General features: G+C 36.8%; 1 long non-coding RNA gene across 1 annotated transcript; it reads left to right on the top strand.

Annotated features, from left to right (window-relative positions):
• Window positions 1-1,182: 1,182 nt before the first annotated feature.
• On the top strand, window positions 1,183-12,662 carry LOC144428132 (uncharacterized). Its single transcript, XR_013478120.1, has 3 exons — window positions 1,183-1,280; window positions 11,549-11,622; window positions 12,595-12,662. It is a non-coding gene; the product is annotated as an uncharacterized LOC144428132 (long non-coding RNA).
• The last annotated feature ends 18 nt before the right edge of the window (window positions 12,663-12,680 follow it).

The following is a 12,680-nucleotide window of genomic DNA, read 5'->3' as shown; positions in this document are numbered from 1 at the left end:
GAACAAGGATTTTAGCACAACGTGACTGTTATGTATGGAGAGACCATTTCTGGCCCTGCTTCTACTCAATTTATGGCGCTCCAGAAGTATGTGTACCAATATGGATGAAACTAATTTTGTTCGCCTATTTCACATCAAGTTGTGTAAAGTGACTGAAGCCTATTGGCGGTATATTTACTTGCCTAACACAGACAGTCCCGAACTCGTAATAGAATTAAAATAAGAAAAATCGGAATAAAATTATGGCCTTACTCTAACCTGGTACACTTATTTCATTTCGGGAGTACTTAATTCATAGCAAACCGGGCGAGCACTGTTCTTTGGAAATGAGATCTTGAACTTGATATATTCATTCTACGCTGAACTTAACTAAGACTGATTAGCAAACCTTGCAACAACTTGTCAGTGCTTTTATAGCGTGTCCGGAAATCTCGCCGCAGAAAATTTCACCGCGTAAGAAAAATCGGCGCAAAAGCATTTTGCTGTAAACCAAGTTATTGTGATAGCATGAAAACTCGCCGCAAGAGCATTTTGCTGCAAAGTATTTATGATAAAACGATTAGGTTTATAGGGTTAGGGTTAGGGTATGCTCTCAAGAATAACGAATCTTTTCGAAATTAAAAGGTTTTTAAAAAACCGAACAGTTTTTATCAAAACTACTTGTTTTACAACAAAATGCTCTTGCGACGATTTTTCATGCGGCGATTTTTCCTATGCGGTGAAATTTCCTGCGACGAGATTTCCTACGGCGAAATTTCCAGCGGCAAATTTTCCTAGAACCCTTTTATAGAGCCTTGTTCTGAGTGAAGACGTGCGAAAACATCTCGAAGCAGAACACTAGTTCGAACAATTTTTCGCGTCGCAGTTAATGCAGTCAAGTTTGGAGAAACTGTATTTTATCATCCAATGAAATTTCGGTACTCCCGTATAGTATGTGTACCAGGTTAGGGTTGGGGCATACTTTCATTCCATTTTTCCTCATTTTAGTTCTATTACGAGTTCCGGACTGTCTGTGTTAGCCAAGTGATTATACAACCTGCCCATAGGTTTTTAGTCCCTTTACAAAACTTGATGTAATATAGGCGAACAAAATTAGTTACCTCCATATTGGTACACATACTTCTTGAGCGTCGAAATTTCCATCAAAATCAAATCCGTCATATTTATACCATTATTTTGTTCAGACCTGTTAAATACCACGACCAAAGGACCAGAGGGAAATCGGATTCGCCCTGAACTTGGAGTCGTTTGAATAAACTCATCAAAAGGTCATTATCAAGGTAGTGTTATATTTGAAATGTATATTATATTTATTGTATATATCAGTGGTTCCCAACCGTATATGGCTTGTGGCCCCCTTCTGGAGGCTTTTAGCACTCGTGGGCCCCGTGTTTATCATTTTAGTGTTATTATGATTGGTAGATTCCAAATACTACTAACATTGAACAATTCAACCTCAACAATGTGAAAACATACAGTGAAATACCCTTATCAAGCAATGGAACTAGGAAGAGCGGATTTTTTTTAAAAGAGAAAATTGCACATAGAATTGTGGCCCCCCTCCAACTACTCTGTGGCCCGCTTGGAAGGCCATGGGCCCCCAGTTGAGAACCCCTGGTATATATATTGTTTCACTCAGAGCCAAGAATTACATTTGTTAATTGACGTGAGTGGCTCCCGCCATTCTATAGGCCAGTCCCGATTGTCGTGAACTTTGTTAGAATTAATCAAACTGAAGATTTGTGCAAATGAAATAGAGAGAGTTCAATAATTATGTAGAATAGCTCAGTGTTTTACAACCAATGGGTGCGATACAAAACTAGGTCGCATGAAAATTTTCTTGGGTCGCTTATTTCGTACTCCCGTCGTGTGCGAACCAAGATGGCGGACACCGGAACGTAGTATATGTACCAGCTTAGGGTAAGGCCATAATTTTCTTCTAATTTACCTTGTTTTAGTTCTATTACAAATTCGGGAACTAGCCAAGTGACTTCCGTAATATTTGTACCTGAAATTATGGCCTAACTCTAACCTGGTACACATACTACGTTCCTGTGTCCGCCATCTTGGTTCATATACTACGGAAGTACCGATTATTTTTCAGATAATTGTATTTATTGAGTTCATTTTATAGCATTTTTTTTAATTGATTTACATTTCATATTTAAATGTAGTACAATACTTTATGTGGGAAGTATCGCAGTGTAAAAGCTTGGCAGCATTTATTTTGCTCAAATATAGCCACGCTACGAATCCAAAACTCGCTGATAGCAAATAAGCGGGACTTTGGCACTTTGAAATAAACTCTGGTAAAATAAATGTTAACGATAGTTTTGTATTAATAATTTAATTTTGTGACCATACAATAACTAACCGTGTATTTGATTGGTTATATTCCAAGAGGAAATTTACCTTGCCTAAAGCGACATACTCATGGGAATATTTATGAATGTTATACAGTTGCTTATACTGGTTTCAAAAATAGGACTTACATTTGGAGAATGCTACGCATTCACACATGGGCATATGATTTTTAAAATTTAGGTAAATGTAAATTGCAAGGATATAATCTTCCGTATGTGCATACACTAGGTAGCAAACCTCTATATGCCAAGAAAAATTGCGCGATCACAAATATGTGAACGTTGGGAAAAGAACTGTTTGTTATACTCTTGTCAATGCTGTATACCATTTTTTGCAGTTTTACTTATATGGGTTGATTTATGACGGTATGGTAAACTGGAGCAATAGGTAGGTCAATCTTCCATACGAAAGTGCGTACACAAGGTTAAAAAAAAACGGGAAAGAGCGAGGCGAGAACTAATACAAATAAAATTACGCGCTCACAAATAAGAGTGCGTGGGGAAAATATGCAGCAAAATAGCACTTGACCCGCCAGTGGCACTCATCACATTTTCAACAAAGATATCGGGACCTCCGTATTAAGTAAACCTATCTAAAAAAATAACTAATATTGTGATGCTTGAGTTTCTTTTTGTGATGTTGGGTTCCGTACAAATGTTATAAATATCACAGTATCACAATTCCATGGCAGCAATCCACAATGTATCAAAAAACAATTATGCCTCCTTTAAGCTCGGCCAAAGCTTCTCACTCGCATTTTTGTGTGGTCGGGGCTACCGATGTTAGCTTAAACCTTTTATTTCCTCGGCTCATTTTCAGGGGGAATTTATCTCGCCTGAAGATAGATACTCATGGGAATATTTATGAATGTTATACAGTTGCTTATACTAGTTTCGAAAATAGAATTACATTTATAGAATTCTACGTATTCACACATAAGCATACGATTTTTAAAATTTAAATAAATGTAAATTACAGGGATATAATCTTCCGTACGAAAGTGCATACACAAGGTAAAAAACTTCTATATGACAAGAAAAATTGTGCAATAACAAATAAGTGTCCGTGGGATAAGAATTGTTTGTTATACCCTTGTAAACGCTTTTTCGGTTTTGCTATTATGAGTTGATTTATCACGGTGCAACAAAAATTTGGCGCAATAGGTAGGTCAATCCTTCTTACGAAAGTGCGTACACGAGGTTAAAAAAACCTGAGAAAGAAGCGAGGCGAGAACTAATACAAATAAAATTACGCGATCACAAAAAAGCGTGCGTGGGGAAAAATATGCAGCAAAATAGCACTTGACTCGCCAGCTGTATTCGTCACATTTTCAACAAAGATATCAGGACCTCGGCATTACGTAAATCTATTTAAAAAAATAACCGAGATAGCGATTGAAGACCGCTGACTCATCGATCTATCGGCGTGTATCCTAAGCTTTAACCCAATGGCGACACCACGTTTCCCATCACTAAATAATTAATAACTCGCTAATTATACGACATAATTCATCCAAAATCAATAAGCTCTTGGTCCGAGATATGATGAATGCACCCGTAGGGAGCAGATTCATGATCGATAAGTAATAATATTGTGATATTTGATTTTCTTTGTGCGTACAAATGTTATAAATATCACAGTATGCAAAAAAAAGAGCGATTGTACAATGTCCAACCTGTCTTACATATATATCGATTAGATAGATACATTTCTCACTTTTGATTAATCTTTATTTGTGAACACGGGTTTTACCGCGTAGTGGTACATTCACAACATGTATCTATTCTTTCGGCTTTGTTACGCCAGATTTCGGAATCGAGCAAGGATTAGAGACTTTACATCAGCGGTGAAAAAAGTTTTTGGACCAGGGGCCAAAAATTTTGCCCACCTAAACTGGCGGGCCATGTGAGTGTGACGAAAATTTTTTAAATTTATGAACAATATTTACAGTGTTACAAAAGCAAAAGTGGAAAACAATAAGATTCGCGTCAAACCTAAATTCAATCGCAATCTCAACAAACTCCTTGAGATATTTATAAACAAAAACAGCATAGATTTCGGATTTTGCCCATGGGCATTAGTTTGTTCATGTCAGCTTTTCATGAACAGAATACAAGCCATCGGGGGTTTGGATAACGACAATCTCGAAATTTTACCGTTGCTCAGAACTATTAGCTAAGTGGAATGCCGAAGAATTGATAACATTATACGCTCAGAGGATTTTGATGTATAGAAATGAAAACTGGCACGGCACGCGCGAAATTGATATAATATTTTCAAAAATTCCAAGGGAACATTAAATATTGATCACGGCATGCTTGACATTGCATTGCATATTTAGATCACGTCCGATTTCATGGCGAATCCAAATTAGGGCCAATTTTTCAAATCAGGGACGGGACCCGAAACCTGGTGAATCCCCATAGTAGAGACCGTAGTTACCGGAAACCTCTGCATTTACTAACACCTGTCGTTTATATTCTGATCTGTTCTGCGGTCTAACCCGGCATTCTTGATTTGCAAAGCAAAGTTTTCATAAATTTATTTCTACTTCTGAAATATGTGAACCAAGATTGTGGACACTTTAACGTAGTATGTGTACCATGTTAGAGTTAGGCCATAATTTCAGGTACAAATATCACAGCAGTCACTTGGCTAGTCCTCTAACTCGTAATATAACTATAAGGGAAATTGGAATAAAATTATGGCCTAACCTGGTACACATACTACTTTCCGGTGTCCGCCACCTTGGTTCACATACTACGGGAGTATCCGACAAGATGTAACTGGATGTCTTGCAACATATCAGTAAGGAATAGTTTCAACATTCTGACAATGGTTTATGTTGACTGCCGTGTAATGAAGATTTGCACAATTTGATTCCGGTTTTCTTTATTTATTTCTTCACAAAATTCTGAGTTGTATACGCTTCCCTTACTTTTCAATATTTATGTTGGTGATGTGAATAATATGTTTATTCGATCATTTTGAAAATCAAGCTCATCCGTGGTGACTTTATTAATTTTCATTTTCTGACACTCCCACACGTGAATTGCCTAAAGTGGGGTTTCTCAAACTGGGATCCGTGGAACCCTGGTGTCGTGATGACTGCACAGGGGGTCCGCAACGATATGAAAAGAGTCTCAAACATATACAAATAGATCCTAATCTTCTCGAATCGCCGTTAGCCTATCAGTGTTCAACGTTAGTATGTATTTATTCAGACTTTCATGAGTTTTATTTCTCAAAGGAAACACCATCCTTCCTCGTTGGTCAGGCACAGAAATTGATACAACTCAGGATGGGGGACTTGGGGGTCCGTCATAAATAAGATTCACAAACAGGGATCTGCGGCCCAAAAAGTTTGGGAAACCCTGGCTAAGAATGAACCACAAACGTACATTTATAAAGCAAGTACAATATCGGACATCGTCCTACTGGTGACTTCTTTACTGTAGCCATGGCGTACGAATTGACTTGTAATAATTATAGGGCCTGTTCTGTCTCTATTTTTCAACTTCCTATTCATATGATGATTCAAACAAAACGATTTTCGTATCAAACAAAGAATTTGTTATGAAATGACATTTATAATATGCTCTTGTCACATATTCATTGTTCGTCTATGCTTTTAAGAAACGAAAACCTTGTTCATATTTATTCCCAATTTCATATGGGCCCCTGTATGGACTGTATTTACATCCATGTTTCCAATAGCAAAATAGAAGAACTTGGAAATTGTCCAAATCAGACCGACATAGTTTAGTCAGATTGGAATGCCTCCAGTACAACCCTCTATGCGTACAATTTAGACACGCTAACATGGGAGGCTATAAGGTACAATGGTTAAAATTATCACTTTACTGCATTTTTTGTGCATAAAACTTTTTCGTTTAATTTGCGCCTCAGCTTTGTTTCATTCAGAATAGTTTGCGTTTAAGCGTTTAAGAGGTGTAATATTCAAATATTCAATATCGAATGGCCATTCATCGTTTTTCGTATATATATTTATCATGTTTTGCGTCTCATAGAATTGTTTTCGTGACCACAGCTTTGGCTAGTATAGATTAGTAACGTTTATGAAAAGATTTGATTAAATTATATGGATATTCCATTCTGGTGAGCCCTGAGAGCAATGGCATCATATTAGTATGGGCTCGCATCCTTATCATGGTTTTATGACTTGTTAAAAACAAAGCTTACATGTGTAACACACAACGCTCAGGTTAAGGACGCCATTTTGTTGTTGTTGTTCTCGTTCATCTAACACGGCGCTTTATAAAAAATTTCGCGCACAATTCACTTATATTTTAGGTAGAAAGATTTTAAAGTCGCGATGTCAATGAGAATTTTAACCGAACACGTTGATTTCCTGTCATGTTTGTCAAATCACATTTATAAAGCGTTCAATTCTGTTTGGAAAAAGGTATTCTTGTGCCGAGTTGCATCCGGCTGTTCTGATCGTCAAATGCGGTAAAAAGGAGAACTTGCGGGTGCTTCAGTAGGGAACTTCCCACAAAGTTCGTAAGGAGTTTTTGCCGGGGCTGGCAGTTGAATTGCAAAATATTTGCCTATAAATAAAGGGCGATAATCATTGCTCAAGTTAGAATCGTTTGTTCAGCGGAAAAGTGTTTTCGTAAGATTGACTGTTTTAGCAGCAGTTTTGATTCAAGGAGATGCACAATCTTTGCTGGTTTGAATTTGATGGAATGAAGTTGCTTGATTACTCATAAAGCCAGCACGGTAATATATATATATACTAGAGTGTAGTTTTCAATTTAGTATATACAAATTCGACTTCTGTAGAGCCGCTTGTAAATTTAATTTAACTTAGCTTGGTTTATATCTTAGCTCACGTAGCAATGGATGTTATCTTTAACTTTCAGACATTAGGCCATCTTATTTCAGGGCAAATGCAGGAATGTACCATGCGAAATAAACTTCGTTTATTCGGTCGACCTATGTTACTAGGCCATCTGGTTCGAGACTGAGTTTAAATAAAACAACCCTAATTTTTCATAGCATTATTTCACAGTATAATTTTTGATTTAACAATCCAATCAGTCGAATGAATGACGCAGTTATCAAATTCAGGTATAATATGGCATCGTATAACTTTCGCCCTTCAAAGATTTCATCTCATATTTGAATGTCTCAGTTACCATTGGTTCATACCTAAGAACTGTGCCTATAAAAATGAATGCAGACATATTCGAATTTGTATCGCTGTTCTTTCGTGTAACTGTAACGTAAACTCTAATTGGCGAAGTTGTGAGCAACTATTTATCGTAGGTTCGTCTCGTGAGAATTGACGTTTATGAAACATGTCTATATTACCTATGTTTAAATAGTAACCTAATGTGGTTTGAAAAGTTTATAGCAATCGACTGCATGCGGTTTTATTCGTTTGTATAGGATTCTCCAGATAAATTTCTGTTTCGCGACCTTGGCGAACGAAATTGTTTTTCAATAACCGGTATTGTGCAAGATATCGGCCTTCAACCGCGTCTTATATTTTTTGGCGGCAATAGTGTAGAAATTCAAATGCAGACCACGGAAGAGGCGTCATCGAACGGCCTTCGTTCCTATCCTATTCATTTCGCGTTTCCTATGGCGTCATATTTCATATTTCGCGTTTCATTTTGTTAGTCCCAAACATATTCTAATAGACAAAGCATTCTCACAACTTGTTTTTCTTTGGTTGAATTATACAACGTAATCTTACTTTGACAGTGCCATGGGCATTTACATTTTAAATTCCCAATACTTCCGCTGATTTGGCTTGTGAATGACAAGGTGCCATATTTCAGAATCATAAGCCAAGCCAAGATAACTTTTCAGTGACTATCTATTTGGAATATGTTGCCGAAAATTTCAGCAATAATTATTGGAGACCTGATTGTTCAAATGACGTTTCTAGTTTTAATCACATGGCATTATTATTTTTTTTAATTTCAAGAAAACCTAAAACGTGTAATGTTACCAGATGGATATTATGGGCATTTCCTTTATAAAAGTGGGTGTGGGGCCCCACACGACTGGGCTGTATGTTGCTTAACAGTGTCCCGGCCAGACCGGATTTACCTATACCCATATAATATATACTAATACTATAATAATACAATATATGTAGTAGTAGGAATACAATCAGTAATATAATAATAATAGACAGTAATCTGCGATTAACCGCAGTTATGTCCAACACTCTATGCTGCTTAACTTCTTCATATTGATGAGTATCACAATACCCACGGTTTATTATCAACGCCCACTCACCGATTATTACTTGTCCAACGCCGACTAGTGTTTTTCTATATTATTCTCAAGGACAAACTGTGGGGTGTGAGGCGATGTCTCCACAGTGGGTGGATATAAATTTACACTTTCCGTGCCAAGGACGTATATGTACGTCATTTGGTACATACCGTTCAGTGTCGCGGATGTATCTATACGCCATTTAAGAAGGAAAAAAGAAAAATATAGTAGAAGTTGAGGTACAGGTATTCGCGGCCGTTTTTTCTTTCATCTCCGTCTCTTGATACGAACGTGGGGGAAAGTATGACCTAGTCAAATGCATGGAATCATTCGAATTTAACTGCGAAGGAATAGCGTCTGACATTTAGTAAAATATCAACTTTTCTAACATGGCCAGTGTACATAATAACCGTATTTAATGGAGAATATCACGTTGAGGCCGATTGACGCCATCACATCTGGTTCAACTGAGGGATGTAGATAATCAACTTATCAAACATGGTCAATTTGTGAATTCATCGTAAACCGCATAACTTTTACCAAGACATACGCAAGCTACCCACACGCTATGTTACACCCGGCCGAAGATTAGATAATTTACATATCAGTTAGAATATATGCTCTACTCAATTGGAATCCATTTTAATGTGTTCCGTTAGTTTGTTTGTTTTCAAGCTGTCATGATACCGAAAGTGTTACGTGTGCATTGAGCGAAGCTGTTCTGTAATAAACAGAACGCGGCGCATTTGCTCAGATGGCGCTGTATACGTTAATTCAGCTATGCGATACCGTAGATAATACAAAATATTTAAGGTATCTTTTAAACACTAGCCCATGATATTCCGAAACCTTCTAAAAACACTAAATAATTGAAATTTCATTCTGAATTATAACTATATACTTAACTAAATTTGATTTTTTTATTTCTAAATAGTCGTTTGCCCATATTTAATTGGATTATCTTTACGAAAGACTTGGCAAAATTATTTGAGCGGATAAAACAGACGGGATAGAAAAAATAATTACCGGTTTTGTTAGAAAATACGCGCGTAAATAATACTTCAAATATCTATTTTAAAGCAGGGGTGTGCAATCTGCGGGCCAAATGCGGCCCACAAAGAAAAATTGTGCGGCCCGCGGTGAAGTGCCCATTTTGAATGATGTGCATCAAGCGAAACGAGTTTTTAATTTAGTTCAATTTGGTACGTGCGAGTAATTCCAATCCCTTTGCGATGCAAGGCCTGTGCGAAGCAATTTTTGTGCTTGCAACTGCTAAAGCCTATGTTAAAAAAGGTGCGGCCCGCAAATTCATTCAGGTAATCATATCCGGCCCTTCTGTATTAAAGGTCATACATCCTTTTTTGAAGAACTATTTAGTTAATAGTCACGGAGAACAGTCCTGTTAGCTGCTTTTCGGATATCAACTGAATTAGGCATGGTGATTTTTTGCGATAATTTGATTTGACTTGTACTGGGTTAAGATATTTGTATATGGACGATTGCAATCGTACGGGAGGGTGACCGTACATTTGAACTCACGTACATCTGAACCCATACATTTGCACTCGTATATCCGTGGGTTCAATCTATATGAGGGTGCTAAAATCCATGGGTTAGTGTTAGTATGGGTTCAAATATACGTAAAACAAAAAAAAATTCCATAGGTGCAATAGTATGCAGGTGCAATTGTCGTGGGTTCAAATGTACGTGGGTTCAACTGTAATGTAACCTACGGGAGAGACCGTGGTGGTCGGTAATTTACAAAATGTGTCCTTATGAGATCATGTATACATGTGGATATATATACCCCTAAATAACTCGCCGATTATGCGGCGGTTAACCAATATAAGCAATTCAACCAGAGAACAATTCACCGTGGATACAATGTAGGGCTCCCGTTTCCAATTACATTCGAAAGTTCATTTGAGCACGACAAATGTGAAAAACTGAAAGTTGCCGCCAAAGTGAGGTTGCCCATTCTCGTTTTCACTCGCAGAGTGCATCAGTCTGTTTTCCCGTAAAACTCGCGTTTGGCCTAATTATCCTAGCGTGGCAGGCTAAAGCCTCCAGATCAAACTCTGTATTCACCCCAGTTTAATAAATAGGGCTGGCAATGCAGAACCGAAAAGTGCGAATTTCTGGTAAAATCAGTTCCGCCTTCATCAGTCAACGGGTGATAGTACAGAGCCTTGTTCGTAGGAAAATTGAGAAAACGCGACATTAGAACTTCCGAGGTGCATATTTTAAGAAAAGTTTGATATATATTGCCGTCATCAAAATGATTTATTGAATTTCAAATTCTTTTAGCGAAGATAGACAGAAGTCCGACCTCAGGGGGCACGGATTATCTCGATCCGGTCTTAATTAACATTCGTAATTTTACTTCCATAACTCAGCCCGCAATCAGGCGCGCCAGAAGTGTGTGTACCAATATGGTGGTAATTAATTTTATTCGCCTACTCTACATCAAGTTGTGTGAAGGGACGGAAACCAACGGCTTCGTTTTATACTTATACCTTTAATAAATATCTGTATGTTACTTAACGGTGTCCAGGTCAGACCCGATTTACTTATACTTATATAATATGTACTTATGGTAATACCATATAAGTAGTAGGAATACAATCAGTATTCATTTGGTATTTTATATTTATTTGGCTAACACAGACAGTCGCCGAACTCGTCACAGAACTAAAATAAGGAAAATCGGAATAAAATTATGGCCTAAACCTAACCTGATACACACACTACTGGAGTGCCCACACTCGGACAACCTAAATTTAAATTTGAAACTGAACAATTGAGTTAACATCGGTAATATGGTATAGGAACCTTGGCTTCGAGGGGTTGTACGTTATTATGAAATTTATATTATTTTAAAAATCATATTTTTAATTTTAGTCTTTTTATTACTTATTTTGCTGAATAGAACTGAAGAAATATGAACGAAAACAGTTTGTTAAATGAAAAAAGTCATGGCCTGGAAACCGGACGTGAAATAAGGTGATAAATAATTTATTTAATCATCATATTTATGTATTCATTATAAAATTCCCCAATATTGATTTTTATACAAAATTCAATGTCAATTTGTACTATGGTTTTGCAAAGGAAAGGGCCTGTTATTGAAGTTAAAATTGATTTACGATATTTAATTCTTGGGGAGGAATCCTATCAGTCGGGTTAGTCGTGTGGCAAATCTGCACCATTCGAAATAAGCTCTTTACAATAACTGAAAATACGTTGATTACCCTATCTCGTCGCCAGGAATTACAACATTCGCACATGTTATTTAATCACGTTTATACGTTCTGATGGCTATTGTGTCTTCAACATCGGAAGCAGTGCGCCGAACATCCAAATGTACGATCTCATTTAATTACTTGCTGGACTGAATATTAACTCAAAACATTTATACAATTTCTAATGAAAACATCAGTATGACACCATACAGTCGCCAGGTGCATATAGAAAGTCGTATTATATTTGTTGGTATTTAGTATTTGCAGTGTTCGTTTTTTGGCCAACTGTTAATTAAATATACAAGTTTCTATAAATCCAAATAAAAATTATATCATTATCTTAGTGGAAACTATAGAAAAATGGAGAAATCAATCAATGTCCAAACTCACTACATTGCTAAACTCAAACTAGTCAAATAAGCACGAATTTCCACATTCTGTCATGTTGAGCATGACACATTTTAGAATATTTAGATTATATGTGATTTTATCTGACAAATCAAAATGTACTCAAGTTGTGCTTGTTCACTTGTCCATAATGAATCGAATATTCAAATCAATTTGAACTAAGTGTACTCAATGTTTTAAACTCTCGGCTTTTTGGAATAGTTTGTAATAGTAGAATAGTTCTTGAGTAATTTGAAGTCTTTAGTTAAGTTTTCAGACAAGAAATGGAGAATCAAGTCTATGTATATCTCGGCCATATAAATGAGACCAACATATCTAATTTTAGGGAAAAAGAACATAACAATTCAGCAGTGTCCAGGGAGGATCAAAGCAACAGTCCTACACATGAAGGGTAGGTACCACTCCCTGTTT

The sequence above is a fragment of the Styela clava genome, chromosome 10 (assembly GCF_964204865.1).
Source record: "Styela clava chromosome 10, kaStyClav1.hap1.2, whole genome shotgun sequence".
NCBI lineage: Eukaryota > Metazoa > Chordata > Ascidiacea > Stolidobranchia > Styelidae > Styela > Styela clava.
Note: the sequence above shows the minus strand (reverse complement) of the source record. Positions and strands in the feature narration are given on the sequence as shown.